The following is a 6,000-nucleotide window of genomic DNA, read 5'->3' on the forward strand; positions in this document are numbered from 1 at the left end:
GGGAGGATGGACTCCTCCCTGGCCGCACCCTTCCTTGGAGGAAGGGCCAAGGCTGCGCCCCCCTCTCCCTTGGCCCTATATATAGTGGGGGGGGAGGGAGGGCAGCAATACCTAAGCCCTGGCGCCTCCCTCTCCCTCCCGTGACACATCTCCCTCCTCCCGCAGCACTTGGCGAAGCCCTGTTGGAATCCCGCTACTTCCACCACCACACCGTCGTGCTGCTGGATCTCCATCAACCTCTCCTCCCCCCTTGCTGGATCAAGAAGGAGGAGACGTCGCTGCTCCGTACGTGTGTTGAACGCGGAGGTGCCGTCCGTTCGGCGCTAGGATCATCGGTGATTTGGATCACGACGAGTACGACTCCATCAACCCCGTTCTCTTGAACGCTTGCGCTCGCGATCTACAAGGGTATGTAGATGCACTCCTTCCCTCTCGTTGCTAGTAAACTCCATAGATTGATCTTGGTGATGCGTAGAAAATTTTGAATTTCTGCTACGTTCCCCAACACACGGTTCCCGTGCTCCTGGACGCGCCCACTGCGGTGCTCCCTGCGCCCGTGGCCAGGCGCCCATGGGGTACGACCCGTGGCTGGTGGCCGGCCCGAGCGCCCCCATGATGCACGGGGCCGCTACCGCACCTGCCCTGCCCACTGGGTCTCCACCTCCACCACCTCCTCCGCCGGCCGCATGGATCCCGCCGTCAACGCCGACGCCTGATGCCGTGGCCGCTGGCCCGAGCCTCCGCCCGCCTGGCTACGCCCCGGTGCCGATGCGCTCGACGGTGAATGCAGAGGAAGCGCTCGCCTTCATCTTCGCTCCATCCGGCGCCTCTGGTGTCGTCCGCCTTGGAGTCGGCATGGAGGGCGCCGCCGCCGGCACGCCTCAACAGGAGACAACCGCGGGCTCGAGCAGCCGCGCGGAGCGGCGTTTCGGCCGCCTCTTCGGGCGTGCCGTCGCAGCCCTCGATCGCCGTCCCGGCCGTCGCCCAGGCTCATGGGCTCCGGCGAACCTCGGCTTCACCGCTACTCCACTGCGCCAGGCCTCCACCGTCGTCGTCTCCTCTTCAGATGAAGAGGCCTCGTCGGTGTCGCATCGCTGACAACTGGAGATGCGAGGGGAGGCGCCGGCACTTGCCCCAATCGCCGGCACTTGCCCCAATCGCCGGCGACTGGGCTCCCTGCTCCTTGCGAGTACTGGTGGTGGTGGGGGATCGAGCGTGGTGCGGGTCGGGACGGGTCCTTATCCGTAACCGCCCCACCCCTCGCCTCCTCTTATGCGGTATGTGTGGCTGCCGGCTGGCCTCGGTCGGCGGTGGCAGGCCCAGGCGATCGACCTGCTCCCTTCAAGTTTTTTTTTTAAAATCTCTGTTTTTATTAGTCTAGTACTAATTATTATATATGGTGCAGTTTTAGACCCTGTTTAGTACCTAGTTTGACTGCTACTTACATACTAGTCCAGTTCTAGATTAAATCTGACCAGGTCTTGTGTAATTATTAGTGTGTTTATATTATGTAATGGATTGATAATATAAATAAAGTACCGGATTTCATCTCGGAAGAATGACATGTTCCATGTGTTTACCACATCTCATTTTTATTAAACATGTCTTTGCGATTGAGATCTTCTCTCGCATATCAAACTTGCAAATTTTTGAATGTTTCTCCCTCGTCTTATTTGGAATCACAAGGTAATGAGTTGTGATCTACTGCTCATTTGCAGACTATCCTCTCTTACTGTGAGGTCTACGCTTTGTCATTCTCGACAAACGATTACCTCCAACGTGTATTCCTTATATCTGAATTGTAGCATACACAAGGTAATGGCGATGTAGCCTATTACTGTGAGATCTAAGTGATCTTCAAAGTGTTATGTTCACACAATTGAGGTTGAGAATTTTTCAAGTTTACACTTGAGTATCAAATTTTTGCATTCTTATTACACAACCATGATGGTTTTTAATTTACCACCCGTAAATTATTTATCTCTGGTTTCCCATGTAGGCAAAGATGACTGCCAAAGAGTTTGAGGAGCTTGCCCTCAATGGCCACAATTACCCTACATGGGCTATGGACATCAAGATCAGTCTTGCGTCCCGTGGGATAGCGCGTGCAATACAACCCCCGGAGACTCCTCTCCCGGCTGGGGCCACGCCGCTGACAGAACAGCAGAACTATGCTGCCTTATTCATCATAAGGCATCATATTCATCCAGATCTCAAGTCTAAGTATTTACAGGAGGAATCTCCTAGTACTCTGTTTCTGGCCCTCAAAACGAGGTATGAACAGCAGAAGGCAGTAGTCCTGCCCGAAGCACTCCATGATTGGACTCATCTCCGTCTTCAGGATTTCAAGTCCATCGGTGAGTACAATCATGCTGTTCATAAGATATGTTCCAAACTGCGCTTTTGTGAGAAGGAACCTACTGAGGGGGAGAAGATAGAGAAAACTTTGTCTACTATGCTCCCTTCAGATAAGATCCTCCAACAACAATACCGTGCTCGTAACTACACTGTCTATTCCGAGCTTATTCGCATGTTACTTCAGGCTGAAAAGCATGATGAGCTACTTGCTAAGAATGGCTCTCAGCGCCTAGTTGGGACACAACCTTTACCTGAAGTCCATCTGAATGTTGCAAATAGACAAAAGTTTAATGGTACCCCTCGGGGTAAACAATCCAATTTCGAGCATAAGCGAAAGCGCAATGGGAACAGGAGATCTAGATACCCAGGCAAGGGAAAAGGCACTTCAAAGCCCAGGCTTGATAAATCTAAGCTTTGCAACAAGTGTGGATGCTCCAGGCATTCTACTGAAAAGTGCACAATGCCCAAGCATCTGGTTATGCTGTACCAGCAATCTCAGGGACGCAAAGCACCTCAAGGGAAAAGGTTTGAAGCCAACTTCAACCTTCATCCGGATAGCGCAAAAGGAGCTGGTGGTTCACACGATGTTCCTCCTGGACCGAGCAACGCCGTGGTTCCTTATCTGCCTGAGGCTACTGCTGAAATGGAGAACACATTGATTGAGTACACCGCAAACAACGTGTTTGGCGACTTCGACTAGTCCCTCAATCTCCTAGTGATCTACTTAATTATGTCCATTTGTGATGATTGTAATAAGAACATAAGTTTGTTGTTGTCTTTTTATTGTATTGTATCAGCATATTTGATATAATAAAGATTGTATTCTATATATTACTATGAGGTTTTCTTATTGAAAATTCTTTGTTTTATATAGTTTTCTACGGGGACAATCCGATGGAAGAGGAATTATGCCTTGTGGACAGTGGTGCCACAAACTCCATACTGAGGGAGATGAAATATTTCCAAACTCTGAAAAAGACGAATGGAGATATTCTAACTATCGCTGGACGCGATACTGTGATTGTTGGTACTGGACGTGCCATATTCACCCTCCCAAGTGGTACATATGTGACCATTGAGGATGCTTTACTGTATCCCGATTCTGCACGTACCCTGATCAGTTATCGAGATATCCGTAAAAATGGTTTTCATATTGAAACCCATGAAGACAACAAAGAGGAGTATCTACTCTTTACTAAAGATGACGGATATGGCAAAAAGGTACATGAGAAAATTCCTTCTCTATCATCTGGTTTGTACCATACGTACATCAAACCCGTGGAACATGTTGCATACAAAGTAATTTTCAGAATGTTAACGAATTCCAAACCTGGCATGATCGCCTAGGCCATCCTGGAATAGGGATGATGAGAAAAATTACTAGCAATTCCATTGGTCATAATTTGCTTGAGTCAAAATTTCCTCAATCATCTGATTTTGTGTGCACATCTTGTGCCACGGGAAAGCTAATTTTGAGGCCCTCACACCTCAAAATACAAGCTGAACCACTTCAGTTCCTTGAACGTATTCAAGGAGACATTTGTGGTCCCATTCACCCATTATCTGGACCTTTCCGGTATTTCATGGTTCTGATTGACGCATCTACACGATGGTCACATGTGTGTCTTCTATCCACACGAAACCATGCATTTGCCAAGATAATGAGGCAAGTCATTAAGTTGCAAGCCCATTATCCTGAAAGTCGAATTAAATCAATTCAAATGGACAATGCTGCAGAATTCTCCTCACGTGCTTTCAATGATTATTGCATTGCTTTGGGGATCGAAGTTCAGCACTCTGTTCCATATGTCCATACACAAAATGGTTTGGCTGAAGCGTTGATTAAGAGGATCAAACTCATTGCAAGACCTTTGTTGACGAATTGCAACTTGCCAACCTCTTGTTGGGGTCACGCTGTTTTACACGCTGCTGACTTCATACAATTGAGGCCAACTGCATATCACAGTTCTTCCCCTCTGGAATTGGTACGTGGAAATCCTCCAAGCATTTCCCATCTGCGTAAGTTCAGATGTGCTGCATACATCCCGATCTCACCACCACAGCGGACATCGATGGGCCCACACAGGAAGTTGGGGATCTATGTGGGGTACAAATCGCCGTCGATTATCAAGTACCTGGAACCCCTGACTGGGGATCTGTTCACAGCCCGTCACGCTGATTGCATATTTAATGAGGAACATTTTCCAGCATTAGGGGGAGATTTCAAGTACCAGAAAGAATGCCCGGAAATTGATTGGAATGCTCATGCCATTTCATCCTCTGATCCACGTACCCAAGAGACCGAACTTCAAGTTCAGAAGATCATTAATTTGCAACATCTTGCAAATAATCTGCCAGATTCATTTACTGATTTGAAAGGTGTTACAAAATCCTTAAACCCGGCCAGAAACGCGCCAGAAAGAGTGGAGGTACCAATAAAAACCACTCAACTCCCTATTCCTAAAAAGAGGGGGAGTAGTACGGCCTCTGACCCGGAGCATGCTTCTAGCAAGCAGCAAAGGAAATCGAGGAGAAAAACCTCGGAGTCAGTAAATGCAGGTCAACTCAACGTTGACAAACACCTGATGGGTAGTATACACCCAGTGGAAGGGCAACCTCCACAACCCAGTTCCAGTATGCACAAACTGACTGGGACATCGGAACACCCAGACTCGATCGTATTGGGAAATCACGAAGAGTCACTAGGGGTGCAGGAAATTTCCATCAACTATGTTGATTCTGGAGAATCATTTGACCGTAAGACTATGACTGTCGACATATATTTTGCTGAAAAGATTGCAGATACCCTTCTCACTGATCATGATCCAAGGTCTATCGTTGAGTGCCAAAAGCGCTCCGACTGGCCTAAATGGAAGGATGCAATCCAAGCAGAAATTGCCTCGCTTAACAAAAGAAAGGTATTCACTGAAGCAATACCTACACCTCCCGGTGTTTTCCCTGTGGGATTCAAATGGGTTTTTCTCCGAAAACGGAATGAGAACAATGAGGTGGTGAGATATAAAGCAAGGCTCGTAGCACAAGGTTTCACGCAAAAACCCGACATTGATTTCACTGAAACATATTCTCCAGTAATGAGTGCAACTACTTTCCGATATATTATACCCTTGGCAGTGCAAAATCGTCTATCTATGCATTTGATGGACGTCGTGACCGCATACCTTTACGGGTCACTAGATTCGGACATATATATGAAGGTTCCTGATGGAATCTCTGTCCCGAATAAAAATGCAGAACGCAACATGTATTGTGTAAAGCTGAATAAGTCATTATATGGCTTAAGGCAGTCGGGATGGATGTGGTACAACCGACTCAGTGAGTTCCTTCTTCAAAAAGGTTACTCCAATAGTGCTGATTGCCCATGTGTTTTCATCAAGAAGTCCTCTACAGGATTTTGCATCATTTCTGTGTATGTTGACGATCTCAACATCATCGGCAGCACACCAGACATTGATGAAGCACGCAATCACCTAAAGATGGAATTTGAGATGAAGGATTTGGGTAAAACCAAATTTTGCTTAGGTATTCAACTTGAGCATCTTCCCTCAGGAATCATGGTACACCAATCTTCCTATATCCAGAAAATACTGGAGAAATTCAATATGGACAAGTCCTATCCATCTA

This window comes from Triticum aestivum, chromosome 5D (assembly GCF_018294505.1).
Source record: "Triticum aestivum cultivar Chinese Spring chromosome 5D, IWGSC CS RefSeq v2.1, whole genome shotgun sequence".
In the NCBI taxonomy this organism is placed as follows: Eukaryota; Viridiplantae; Streptophyta; class Magnoliopsida; order Poales; family Poaceae; genus Triticum; species Triticum aestivum.